At 42.9% G+C, this 14960-nt stretch overlaps 1 protein-coding gene across 11 annotated transcripts in view; it reads right to left on the bottom strand.

Moving 5' to 3' along the window:
- bcor (BCL6 corepressor) overlaps positions 1-14960 on the bottom strand; it is a 292865-nt gene that overhangs the window by 126002 nt on the left and 151903 nt on the right. The window contains exon 1 of one of the 11 annotated variants that reach the window (XM_069889357.1): positions 1679-2326. The exons of the other annotated variants lie outside the window; for them this stretch is intronic. The gene's annotated coding sequence lies outside the window, so the exon portion shown is untranslated. Of the gene's footprint in view, positions 1-1678; positions 2327-14960 lie in introns of those variants that run through there. 11 annotated transcript variants of the gene reach the window in all.

Raw genomic sequence — 14960 nt, 5'->3', positions numbered from 1 at the left:
ATTCACAAAATGATGGACGTCGAAAATTCAAATATTTATAAAAAGGTTCAGAATAGAAATATTCCCGGATTCTTATAGAAGTGTACTTCGATCAAGCAGATGCTCAGACCTTATTCACGGAACTCAGCGATCAGACAAAAGGCGATAGTCCGTCAGTTTGGCATTTCTACCTCAATCAACTATTTTTATTCAGTGGTTTCATACATTTCAGCGGTGCAAAAAGTTCGAGAAAAGGTTGCATGACTGTGAAAACACCCTGGCAGACATTCAGTAATTGTACAGCTAATTTGAGAAAGGCGCGTGTACGTGCGCTGAAAAGTTCAAGTATATATCATGGTGTTAATCTGTGATACGCGCGGGAGAGTGAATGTACATAAATTTGCGCAAACGCACTAACTCACCGCATGACATTCTCGGATAAACTTTCAATCCTTAATCACTTCGCTCAGAGGGCTGCGGTTAGTTTTTTTTTAAAAAAACAAGACCCATCTCCTCGTCCGGTTTACTTCCCTTCAGTTTTTTTCCCCCTGCGATTACCAGTCCCTCCTCCCGAGCTTGCAGGGAGCCGACCACTGTTGTCTAGACCGATCGATCATTTCGACAGAGACGTACAATACGACCAAACCCTTCAATCAGGCAGAACTGGCAGTTACCACACGGGTATATGTCACCTTCCAGGTAACCAGCTAGCATCAGAACAACCTCCAACAGATCTCACTTTAATATTCTCCCAGACTGCTTCAATGTCCACGCAGGAAGGAAAACGGTGCATTGTTTAGATATTAATATTCTATAACACAAACAATTAACGTTAAAAGGTACTTTCGCAATAACCTGGATAGCACAGCTAGGTCATCATAAATGTTACTCTGCACCACTGGTGTTCATCTCTCTTTGGTGGTCTAGTATTAAACTGCAGTTAATTGATTAAAAAATGTATAAATATGGAATAGTTCCTGTCTTAAATGATGTTGTCTCCTTTTATTTTAAAAAAACCTACATTTTCTGCTCGACAAGTGTACAAAATCACTGTTTCCGTTATTTTTTTTTTGCTCATGTTAATTTTAGAATAAAGATAACAATTGCGTAAAATTGCTTAAAAGCATTTGGTTAAGCCCCTGCGCGAAATTCAGAGGGTTTATCACAGTTATCGCTGTGTGGGGGGAGGGGGTATTTTTACACGGTTCGACTTTGCACGAATATCCTTAGTGGTGGAAGAGCTCAGTGTTCCTTTGTACGGAGGCAAAGCGAAACAGTATATGCAAAAACCGGGAGTTCTGCGGATAATGACGATGCCTTTGCATTATAAAAGGTCAAACTGATGTTTGGAAATCTACAAATCTTAGCAGCTGGATGAATGGGACAATCGATGTTGTTTGGATCAGATTGTGAACCGAATCGCAAAGTTGAGAACGGACCCACAGTGATAGCGCTCAGCTAATCCGTCTCGAAACTTATCCTCAATATTCATGAGAGATACGCAAACGCCGGTATATTCGAGCGAACATATCAATAATTGGGGAGTTGCTTTTTTGTACATTTACTTCTGCTGAAACCGATAAGTAATTGATGATCGCACATTTTAGATAATGTCTCCGCTTTCCGACAGTCACCAGCACAGTCCCACCGCGATTTTCGCCCCGTCCCTATCCACTCCGTTCACGTAGCTCCTTCTTACCTGGTTCCAATCCTTCCACGTAATATAACCAGACCAGTACTCCGACGCCAACCTCCTGATATTTTTGCTGCATCCACGTGCCTTTATATTTCGGAATAGCCAAGAAAGACTCCTTTCATCTGCGCATATGAAATTTGAGAGGAGCGCGATTATTACCCTACAAGTCCGGATATCCACCAGAGAGGAAAAATTCGCTCTTTAAAAAAGAGAGAAAAAGCAGCAATGGAAGGGCCTCTTTTATAGCTCTAATCGATCCCCTGGATGGTACGCTGTGTGAGCGCCGCGGCAGCTCCTTCCAGTTAGTCAGCCAAGGTTTCTGTGTGAACGTTCAGTGTACAGGTGGAGATCGGCTGCGATCCTCTGGCACGGAAACTCTTCGCAGCGCCATGTTGCCTTCTCACCAGACACACAGCGGCCAAACCATCCGGTCTATCGACTGACGCTTACTCGATCGCCCCACATCGCCCAACTTATCGGACCTCGGGCTGTTGGCTTCCGCGGGAGGGAACGGCAGTAATGAAGTAAAAGCCCTCTGGGCAGATCACTGGCGCAGACGTGGTTCAGCGTCCACAGTGTTCGCCGATTTTTTTAGAAATTCCGATCCAGCCCGAGCGTGTAGCTCCGCTCCGGGACTGAAAAAAACTCTTTACCCATAAGGCCAGTCGTTAACTTCAATTACCATAAACATCAACCTCCAGCTCGTCACCCCAATACCAAAATCTCTCGCACACCAGTAAGATCGCACAGACAAACCGCCACAACCAGTGTACAACACACACACTGATTAGGATACATTTTATGCACAAAGCAACTGACGTTCGTATCGTGAAAACACAGGCTTCAACCACGCGATGCATAAATGGCATGGCTGTTAAAAGTTTCAGTCCTACGTCTCATTTGTTTCTTGGAGTGGACTGTGTGTAAATCATACTAAGATTTTCAGATACTACATCATGGAGTTCACAATTAGCAAATAGTGGCGGTTTATAAATAAAGGAAAAGAGGAGTTGATTATTGCCACTCACGAGTACTTTAATATGAACACCACACATGAACAATACTGTAGTTAAAAACATCTGCTTCATTAACATATTCGGGTGCTTCATCTGTATAGATAAAGTTGTAATATTTCCTGTTATTTTTACATTCAATTCAGGATATTAACCCGTCCATTTTTAATTTGTCTCCAAAGGTGAGATCGATTCTTTTCACACCAATTAAAAAGGAACATTCTGTTTTTATTACATTAATTCAAGTTCAGTTACACTTCTCAAATCATTTATATAAGCGGGGGGGGGGGGGGGGGTTACCGCACTTATTCATTTGTTAGTTGAGAAGAAGCACCTCGCAAAATAAAAAAGCAATTCCATTGTCTTCATTTGAAAATTATTATGCAAAGTATCTGACAGATGCTTCTTCACACCAACTAAGATCTATTCGTAAGAAGCTGAAGAGACGCATGGTTAAAAGTGTAAGGACATCAGTGATGTTCAGACTGGCTCGATGGTCTCCACAAACTCTTCCCTTTACTCGTCCCTTGGGAGTTGACCAGAAGGTCAGGAGGCTTTGCGCAAGCCTCACGCGGGAAATCCTCCACCAAGCCTTCGTTTTAAAATGGCATGTGTGCCCCACCTGGCATGTAACCACGGGCTCTGGCAGTAAGTTATACTTTCTTCCCACGTCTTTCCGCAGCCACACATACTCCTGAGCTCTCATACCTAGACACGCTTCTGCATACATGGATGGCCTCTATTACAATCTGTCCCTCAGACACACAAACGCGCACTTCTCATGCTCTTCACACAACCGTACAGATAATTGCTCCGTCCCTGGCACTACCTTACTCTCGCACCCATTCATAGTCTTGAAACACACCTTATCTCGTCCACACACACCCGAATACTCCCTCACTCTATCTCAGTCTCAAGTTCCCCAAATTACACACGCGTTACGCCCTAGTATCACACCCCAATATATTACACCTCACCCACAGTCTTCTCCTTTCTCTTTCTCTCTCTCACACACACACAGTTCCTGTTTCCTTCGCCCTGCAAGTCACGCTCGCATTATCGCAGTCACCTCCACACCTCCTTTAACACCAGCACCATTCACTTATTTGCACACATCCCTCGAGCTCCCACCCGCACATTCTCGCAGTTTCAAGACGTTCGCACTCATTCTGCACGCAGGGGCCAACAATCTCTTTGGTAACCACATAAACTTACATTCCCTTCATTACACATTACTCCCCCACAATTGCATTCAGTCACGTATAATCAGCCACACGCGTTCGTATCCTCGCACTACAGTCGGCAGCAGCTGCTTCTTGAGCTGCGTCGCGTTCGCAGAATCAGTTTGTATTTCTCTGAACCCGAGCGGAAACAGGGCGCTCCAAGGCTGATTGGACTAATGTTAAGGACTGTGTTCGACGCCACCTCAAGGAAGCTCAATTGTTCATTCAAAACGCATTCTGCTCTTCTCAGTACTTTCTCAAAAATCACGCAATTTCTGCAGCATCTTTTTTTATTTCAGTGCGAAGAAACAAAAGAATCTCGGGCACTGCAGCTTGCTTTAAATGAAAATAGTTTCAGAGCAGATTACTGCTGTTTAGAGAAAATAACTTTGAAAGGGTAATCGATCTGGACGTTCAAAAATTTTGGCAAGAGTTAGAGGTCTCTTTTAAAGATACGTTTAGAAAAAAACTCTTTTATTTCGTAAAATATGTTGATCCTTTTTATTTTGTGAAACGATCAACACTAGATCATATTCTCTTTCTCAACCATCAACAATAGCACAAAATGAAGATTAGATACTGAATTTCCAAGGCGAAACGTTGAATGACCCCCCCCCCCCCCCCCCCCATAAAGGAGAGGTTGTTACCACTAAAAAGATTAGTCACAATGGAAGATCTGGTCGTTTGTGTTCACCGCATTGTTTAATGTAACAATCATGTCCCAGTTGGAGGTGTGCTTTCACACCAATTTGTGTCAGCGTGTTGCGACTGCGCGGCGCTTTACTTTTCTCGAGTCTTCCGAGTGGACACTTTGGCCTCTTTAAATCACTCGCAGACGTGCGCTGCGAACTACTCGAACATGAGGCATGCTTCATGTGACAGTATTCCCAGCGATGTTACCAATATCCTTTCACCTTTGCCTGGATTCCAAGCACAAACTGCACTAAGGTTCCGACAGTTCACTTTAGAGAACACATCTGTTCGAATTTGTTTCACATCCTAATTCAGAGAACCGCGACCTTCTCTCAGAATGAGCAGGCGATACAATTATAACCAACGTCAGCTGATTTCTGCAATTCCCCCAAAGGAAACGTCTGTTGAAGAGGCAACAGCCATGGTTCGCTGGTTTGTTATCTGTTGTTACAGAAGTGTTATCAGTTACAATTGTTTCGACATTCTTTGTTCCATATTTTACTTCTCAGTGAAAGTAAAACACTGGGGTGTCCGTGGTTGTTTATTTTAATGAGATCCGTGTATAAATTAATCGTTAATTGTGAGATTTGATATCTGATGTACATTTCCGGTTTTTAAATATTCAATGGGTTTAAATCCCTCTTCTTCATTGATTGCAACTGCCGATAACGAGGGACCCCGGCGCGAAGTGCGCCACCTGTCTCGCTGATAACCACAAAACCAGTACAGCGACTTCACAAGACAAAGATGGCGAAAGCTCCCATCCCCCTCTATTTAGAGCCACTTCCTCGACCCGACTGCTTCACCGTCATATGCACAGCGCCAATCTCAAGCTTATTACCAAGGCTGTAACGCCTCGAAACAGACACAGGAAACACGCAAAGGATGGTATAAGAAAGGATCGACACGACAAGCTGCATCGTTTCAACGTAAAAAAAAGGGACAGTTTTCACTTGTCGGACATGTAAAGCTTTCTCAAAATATTTCATTATTTTCCAACTTGCACACGTGAACAAAGAACGTCCAATGTCCCTCAAACTGCGCTTGGTGTGCGATGGTAAAGGGCGAGACCCGAGAACGTACCGACATTTGATTACAATACAAAGCAGGAAAGTGTCCAACAATGGGCTAAACTCCGACCCGAAACCTAGTTATACATTCAAAAATCACAATTTTAAATGAGCGTCGTTTACTTAATCTGCCAGAACATCAAAGCCGTTGTCCATTTAGAGCATTCGCTTCTCCTGTGCACCTTGACACTGATGTGGGCTTTCACGTTCTCTGCATCGCAATTCAAAGTTGGATAAACATTAATTTATGACCAAGCTCAAACACGGTTTCTACGTGAGTTTGACACTGTGGCTAAGTTAGATCAACTAAATTTAGCTTGAGACAAAAGTCAAAATAATACGGAGGCTAAATACGACCCTCTTTCAGTATGTTCCTATTTTGAAAGCTTAAGAGAAAAGAGTTTTAACATAAAAAAAACAGATCTACTACATGTGCACTCTTCCTAAGTAACAATATGCTAATTTAATATAGTATTCCAAAGATTATTGGATGACTTTTAAAACAAGCTAAAAAGTACACGATGAATGTATACACATATGCAATTCATTTGACTGAACACACCAAAGGAATTACAATTGATCTCTTGATATAAAATATTGCAATTTAGTACTCTATATTTGGGATAATTTGAAAAAGGAAAATGTACTTCATCTGACAGTATTCATCCCCCACCCCAGGACTGACAGCATTACTGAAAATCCACTGTAAAAATGTTATGCTTCAAAATTTGATAAATCCATCAATATCAAGCAATACACTTCTGTCTCCCCAAGAGTTCTTTCTCATCAGTGATTCTCACTGGAGTTTACATCCCTCCTGATGCTGATTACAAATAGGCACTTGCAGAACCGCATGATTTAGTCAGTAAACAAGATTGGCACACCCCAATACACTATAAATCTTAATTGGCAATTTTAACCAGGCCTGTCTCAAGAAAACCCTGCCCAACTACAACTAGGATGTAACCTGCCATACCAGCATACTCGAGCACTGCTACACCAAGATTAGGAAGGCCGACCAATCTTTCCCCAGACCACATTTTGACAAGCCAGATCATCTAGCTGTGCTCCTTCTGCCTTCATCAAGAGGTTAAAAAGAGAGGTTCCAGAGTTCAGAATAGTTAGAAGGTGGTTGCAAGAGGTTGAAGTACAGTTACAGGACTTTCTTGAGTCAGCAGATTGGGCGGTGTTCAAGGACTCGGCTGAGAATCTTAATGATGACACCAGGGTTGTCACAGATTTTATCAAAACATCTGTGAATGAGTGTGTCCCCACCTAATCATTCAGGGTTTTCCCCAACCAGAAGCCCTGGATGAACAATGAAATCCAGAACCTCCTGAAAGCCAGATCTCTACAAGTCTGGAGATCCAGATCACTCCAGAATGAACAGATACGATCTATGGAAAAACATCTCCCAGGTGAAATAGAGTTTATGGATGAAAATGGAAACAATGGAGGATATCCGACTGCTGTGTCAGGACCTAGATGCCGTAACCTGCTAGAAAACCAAATCCAGTGCAGAAGAAGATCGCAAAGCTTCACTCCCAGATAACTCTATGCCTGATTTTGACCACAAGAACAAGGAAGAATCACCACTGCACATCCCCATGTCCCCTGATGATCCTCTCCTGTACATATCCAAGGATGTCATACGATCTGCCTTCAGGAGAGTGAATTTCAGGAAACCATCCAGTCCAGATTTATGTACTTGGCCAAGTATTAAAAACCAGTGCTGACCAACTTGCCAATGTATTCATGGATATCCTCAACATCTCACTCCAGCAGGGTGTGGTACCCACTTGTTTAAAACAGGAATCAACCGTACCAGTGCCCAAGAAGAGTGTGGTAACCTACCTAAATGACTAGCGACCAGTGGCACTCACATCAACAGTGACGAAGTGTTTTGAAAGTCTGGTGTTAAAGCATATTACCTCATGGTTCTGTTCCAATTTGCCTGCCGTAACAACAAGCTACAAGGTGGATGCCATCTCACTAGCTCTACACAAAGCCCTGGAACACTTGGACAACAAAGATGCGTATATCAGGATGCTCTTTATCGACAACAGTTCAGCATTCAACACCATCATCCCTTCAAAATTGATCAGCAAACTCCAAGATCTGAAACTCAACACCCCACTGTGTAATTGGATTCTGGATATCAGCCAGTTATCTTAATGTCTATAGTTGGGAAAATGCTTGAAGCTGTCACTGATAATGAAATAGAGAGACATTTAGAATGAAGGGATTGCGTCAGGCAGACGCAGCATGGATTCAGAAAGGGCACGGCACGTCTTGTTCGACAAACCTGCTGGAGGTCTTTGAAAATATAATGGGTGTGGTAGAGAGAGGGGAACATGTTCATGATGTATATTTGGATTTCCAGAAGGCGTTTGATAAAAGTGCCACACAAGTGACTTTTCAATAAGATACAGATGAATGGAGTCAGGGGGAATATACTGGCATGGATTGAGGATTGGTTAACTGACAGAAGGTAGAGTCAGGATAAATGGGTGTTTTTCTGATTGGCAGACAATGGTAAGTGGGGTGCTGCAGGGGTCAGTGCTGGGCCTGCAGCTGTTCAATATTAACTTTGATGATTTGGAAGAGGGGACAGTGTAGTATAGCCAAGTTTGCAGATGATACTAAATTGAGTTGAAAAGCAAACTGTACAGAGGATGTGGAGAGGCTGAAGAAGGATATAGTTAAGTTAGGTGAATGGGCAAAGGTCAGGCAGATGGAGGACAACATTAGTAAATGCGAGGTCATCCACTTTGGTTGGAAAAATAGAAGAGCAGATTATTATTTCAATGGTGAAAAACCGCAGCATGCTGTAGTGCAGAAGGACTTGGGTGAGCTTGTGTGTGAATCACAAAAAATTGGGTTGCAGGTACAACAGGTTATTAAGAAGGCAAATGGAATGTTGGCCTTCATTGCTAGAGGAATTGAATTCAAGAGCAGGGAGGTCATGCTGCCACTGTACAAGGTGCTTGTGAGGCCTCAGCTGGAGTACTATGTACAGTTTCTGGTCTCCATATTTGAGGAAGGATATAATGGCCTTGAAGGCAGTCCAGAGGAGGTTCGCCAGGTTGATCCTGGAGATGAGGGGGTTGACCTACGAGGAGAGACTAGATCGTCTGGGATTATACTCACTCGAATTCAGAATAATGAGAGGAGATCTTATAAAAACATATAAAATTATGAAATGGATAGATAAGATAGAGGCAGGAAAATTGCTTTCTCTGGTAGGTGAGACCAGAACTAGGAGACACAGCCTCAAGGTTCAGGGGAATAGATTTAAGAGAGAGATGAGGAAAAACTGTTTTTCCCAGAGAGTAGTGAATCTGTGGAATTCTCTGCCCAGGGAAGCAGTTGAGGCTACTTCATTAAACAAATTTAAGGTTCAGTTAGATAGACTTTTACATTAAAAAGGAATTAAGGGATATGGGGAAAAGGCAGGTCGGCAGAGTTGAGTCAATGATCAGATCAGCCACGATCTTATTGAATGGCAGAGCAGGCTCGACAGGCTGGATGGCCGACTCCTGCTCCTATTTCTTATGTTCTCACCTCCAGACCACAATCAGCATACTATTCATCAGTAATGGAGCTCCGCAGGGCTTTCTTAGCCCTCTGCTCTACTTACTGTACACCCATGACTGTGGCTTGGTACAACACCATCTACAAATTTGCTCACAATACAACAAAGTGGATTATATAAAAAGGGGGAACGAGTCAGCATGCAGGAGGGAGAATGAAAAACCTGGCTGAATAGTGCACCAACAAGAATCTCACACTCAATGTCACCAAAACCAAGGAGCTGATTGTGGACTTCAGGAAAGGAAAACCAGAGGTGTACGGTCCAGTGATCATTGGGAATGAGAGGTGGAGAGGGTGAACAAATATAAATTCTTGGGAGCCACTCTCCTGGAGGATCTTTCCTGGACCCAACACACTAATGGCATTGTGAAGAAAGCATGTCAGCACCTCTACTTCCTCAGCAGTTTGCAGAGGTTTGGTATGGCATCAGAAACCCTGGCAAATTTCTATAAATGTGTGGTGAAAAGTGTGCTGCATCACAGCCTGGTGTGAGGACATCATTACCCCTGAGTGGAAAGCCCAGCAAAAGGTAATGGACACAGCCCAGAACATCCAACCATCGAGAACATCTACAGGAAATGCTGCCATTGGATAGCAGCAGCAGCAGTTATCAAGGATCCACATCACCCAGTTCACACTCTGTTCTCACTGCCTCCTTCAGGAAAGAGGTATAGGTGCCATAAGACTTGCATCACAGGCCAGGAACAACACTATCAGATTCATTAACAATAAATTCAATCAGGGACTTATTTAAGAACTATTTTACACTTTATCAATTTTTTTCTCTGCATTACACAGATAGTTTTCTTACATTTCTTTATTTGTTTTTATGTGTACATTGAATACAGTTTTTTGCACTACCAATAAGTGCTCATTCTGCCTCGCCCTCAGGAAAAAGAATCTTAGGGTTGTATGTGATGTCATTTATTTACTCTGACAATAAACTTGAAATCTACCAGGTAATTAAAAGCAACAGAATCAAAATACAAGGCTGAAACTTTTCACAAGGTAGATATATTCAAACTTTAGCACTTTTGGACAAAATGAGTAAAGAGATGAATAGCAAATATTAGTAGCTTAGGACTTTAAATATTTTTGGTCAAATATAACACCAGCACCCATGTCCAGTCTTTCTTCACAAATAATATGTGAGGTACCACAGATCTTTCTAAACTCCATGATCTCAACGTCAAACAAATACCAATGCTTTGCGAAAGGAGATGAAATGAAAAACACCACATCTATGAACCAGTTTTCACAATCTCAATACATGTTAAGCTGCATCAGAACCGAGAAATCACTTTTTGAGGTGGAGATGTTGCTGTGTTAAACAGTGAATGTAAAATCCTGCCAATTTCTTATGTTCAATGGATTTCTTTACAATGCAAATAACAATGTTGGTTTAACTGACTGAAGAAATATAGGGGATAGTGTGAGTTTATTTAGACCATGTGAGTTACAAAGATTATAATCTTGAGTAGATTAAATAAGATAATACAGTAATTGTTTCATTCACTTAATACCACCCAAAAATTATGGAAATCAATTTACATTTAATAAGATTGGATAATATTTTTCATCCATCAAGATTCTGAAATGTAAAGATAACACTTTTTAGAATCCTAAAACACCACTGCTTCTAAGACCCCTTCCCTTTCCCACTCATTTACCACCCTTGACACCAACCTACCATACACACTATATTAAACATCTCTAAAAGCAGCAACTGGTATTTACTTCCATTCTTGGAATGCCTTACAATGCATTTGGAGATCTATTAAAGAAACAAAACACCTGCCTGCTATGTTGGCCCTTCATTTGTATCTTTGGCCCATTACTTCATTCAAATAATAAATTAAGTTCATGAAAATATTGCATGAAGTGCATTTTAATTCAAGAGCACCAAACATGGTTTGGGGGGGAGTGGGGAGAGAAGTTGGTTTGTTACAAATGTGAATTTTTGGAGTAGTTACCAGATACAAAGGCATTGTCATCCTGGATCTTCAGAAAACATTTGATAAGGAACCTTATGAGAAACTTCATACTAGAAAGAAAAATTATGCACTAGTACTATCTCAGTAGGTTGAAAGTTACACAGGTGCCTAACTTTCTATCCGGGATCGTCGAGACCAGACACCTGCCCTTGTTCGGAATCTTCCAGATTTAAGAATCATCTTGATTTTGGTCCCTTTAAGCCCGCCCGCCAAGTCAGGCTGCCATCTCTCCCCCCACCCTTGCCCACCCTAGTTGCGTTGCCATCTCCCCCCCTCGCCCGCCTGAGTTACACGTCCATCTCTCCACCCTTTGCTCGCCAGAGTCATGTTGCCACCTCTCGCTCCCCCTCACCCACCTGAGTCACATTGCCATCTCTCCCCCCTTCCCTTGGCTACCTGTCGCGCTGCCATTTCTCTCTTTCCCCCCCACCGCTGTACCAGCACCAGGGGAATGGCCCCCTTCTCAGATTCCCTGTGCTGGTGCTTGAACAGTGGTTTCAGCTGCTTGGGGGATTATGGGTAGTGACCACAGCTGTTGAGCTGCCACTGCCAAGCCAACTGAAAGCTCCATGACATTCAATGGGCATCAGTATACGACAATTTAGAGGTGCTTGTAAAGTAGCAGAATGACACGGGATATTCCAAGGTGAGTTGAGCAAGGGTCATGCTCGATGAGTATGGTACTTATAAAGTAATTATACCACTAATTAGTGACTCCGAATGCAATGGGATACACGGGGGTTGAGCGAGGGTCACATCAGGTCATGTTTGGCGCCAAACTCCACCTTTGATGAACAGATGTCATCTACCAAAAAAAGTGCTGGTTTTTGGAATCCCGGATAAAAGGTTAGGCACTTGCATCAGAGGATTTGGATTTTCTTGGAAATCATTGATGTGCCATAGGGATTAACATTAAGACCTTTGCTAATTACTATATTTGTTAATAATTTCAACGTGACATTAGATTTTCCACTTCAGAAGCTACTGAGCATGTCCAAAAAAAATGGTCCCTATTATTAACTATCTATACTCATGACAGGACATAGAGCTGAAAGATAATGGTGAAAGATTTAGATGTTATATTATACAAAGTTTATATAAGGTGCAAATGAGGCTTTTGTTATTGCTTATAACTTGATAGAAGAATATCATAGAACCATAGAATTACATAGGATAGAAACAGGCCCTTCAACCCATCTTTTATAGATTGGGCTGTGTGATGGCTGGCTGGAAAACAAGAGGCCTTAAAGGGGCAGGCTACCGCCAAGGTTGAGGTCAGAAATATAGAGTGAGGGCCGGGATCCAAACAAGACTGAAGCATAGAGGTCTGTGACCTCCCCTACCATCCATATTACAGTTGAATGTCCAGTCACTAGAGATTACAATTTACGATCTGAGGGCAAACCTACTTTATCATGGACAGTTAAGACAAATCTCAGTTGTTTGCTGCACTGAGACCTGGCTAACAGAGAACACACCAGAGGTTTCACTATTCTGACCAGAAGGTTTCACTATTCAGAGACTGGACCGCAACTTGGATTCTGGAAAAGGGAGAGGGGACGGCATGTGCTTTTTTTGTTAATACTGGGTAGAACATGGACATTGGGGTCATGTCAACCTCCTGCTCTACGGTCTTAGAGAAAATCTCAATTAAAAGCAGACCCTTCTATCTACCCCTGGAGTAGATAGTGATTCTTACCAGAGTTTCTATTTCTCCCAATGCCAATTACAAACAGGCACTTGCGGAGCTGTTTGATGTGGTCAGTAAATGAGAGAACAGCCCAGACCAACGCACTACAAATCTTAGTCAGTGACTTTAACCAAGCCTGTGCCAGAAAATCCTGCCCAACTACCACCAGCATGTAACCTGCTGTAACAGAGATCCTGGCACATTCGATCACTGCTACACCAAGATAAGGAAGGTCTACCATTCTTTCCTGAGACCACACTTTAACAAGTGGGATCACCTGGCTGTGCTCCTTTTGCCTTCATTGAGACAGAGCCTAAAAAGAGAGGCTCCACAGTTCAGAATAGCAAGAAGGAGGTCACAGGAGGCTGAAGATCAGTTACAGGACATTCTCCAGTCAGCAGATTGGGTGGTGTTCAAGATCTTAGGTGAGAACGATTACACCAGGGTTGTCACAGATTTTATCAAAGCAGCTGTGGCTGAGTGCGTCCCCACCAAGTTGTTCAGGGTTTTCCCCAACCAGAAGCCCTGGATGAACAATGAAGTTCAGAAGCTGCTGAGAGCCAGATCACAGGCATTTAAGTCCAGAGATCCAGATCAATTCAGAAGGAGCAGGCATGACCTGCGAAAAGCTATCTCCCAGGTGAAGTGGAGATTCTGGATGAAAATGGAAACAACAAGGGACACCCGACAGCTGTGGCAGGACCTAAATGCCATAACCTTCCACAAAACCAAATCCGGTGAAGTTGCAGAAGGCAAAGCCTTCTACGACCTATTTGATGATAGTAACAGTGAAGAACCACCCCTCTGCACCACCTTGTCTCCTGATGATCCCATCCTGTCCGTATCTGAAGATGACATGCGTGCTGCCTTCAGGGGAGTGAACCTGAGGAAAGCATCCAGCCCAGGTGGAGTACCTGGGCAAGAATTAAAGATCTGTGCTGATCAACTTACCAAGGTATTCACAGATATCTTCAAAATCTCACTCCAGCAGGGTGTGGTACCCACCTGTTTCAAACAGGCATCAATCATACGGATGCCAAAGAAGAGTGAGGTAACCTGCCTTCAATAGTGATGAAGTGTTTTGAAAAGCTGATGTTGAAGTTGTCAGCTCCTGTCTGAATGGTGACCAGTTCACTTTTGGTAGAAACAGGTGGATGCCATCTCATTGCCTCTACACAAAGCCTTGGAACTCCTGGACGGTAAAGATGCATTCATCACGATGCTCTCTATCAACTACAGTTCAGCATTTAACACCATCATCCCCTCAAAACTGATCAGCAAACTCCAAGACTTTGGACTCAGCACCCAATTGTATATTTGGATGATGGATTTCCTCACCTCCAGACCTCAATCAGTTTGGTAAGAACATCTTCTCCACAATCTCCATCCATCAGTACTGGAGAACAAACAGGGCTGCATTCTTAGCCCCTGGCTCCACTGACTTTACACCTACAACTGTGTGGCTCACTACAACAATAACATCATCTACAAATTTGCTGGGATATCATGGTAGTGGGTTGTATAAAGAAAGATGATGAGTCAGCATACAGAATGGAGATTGAAAACTTGCCTGAATGGTGCACCAACAACAACCTTGCACTGAATGTCACCAAAATTAAGGAACTGATTGTTGACTTCAGGAAGGGAAAGCCTGAGGTACACAATCCAGTGATAATTGGAGGATCAAAGGTGGAGAGAGTGAGCAAATTAAGTTCTTAGGAGTCACTATCTCAGAGGATCTTTCCTGGACCCAACAGACTAATGGCATTGTGAAGAAAGCACGTCAGCACCTCTACTTCCTCAGGAGTTTGCAGAAGTTTGGTATGATACCAGAAACCCTAGCAAATTTCTATAAATGTGTGGTGTAAAGTGTGCCAATACCTCTGAGTGTAAAGCCCTTCAAAAGGTAATGGACAAAGCCCAGAACATCACAGGCAAAACCCTCACCACTACTGTTGGAGAGCAGCAGCAATTATCAAGGATCCACACCACCCAGCACAGCTCTGTT

This window comes from Narcine bancroftii, chromosome 7, assembly GCF_036971445.1.
Source record: "Narcine bancroftii isolate sNarBan1 chromosome 7, sNarBan1.hap1, whole genome shotgun sequence".
NCBI classification, from domain to species: Eukaryota; Metazoa; Chordata; class Chondrichthyes; order Torpediniformes; family Narcinidae; genus Narcine; species Narcine bancroftii.
This window is presented reverse-complemented; position numbering and strand designations above follow the sequence as displayed.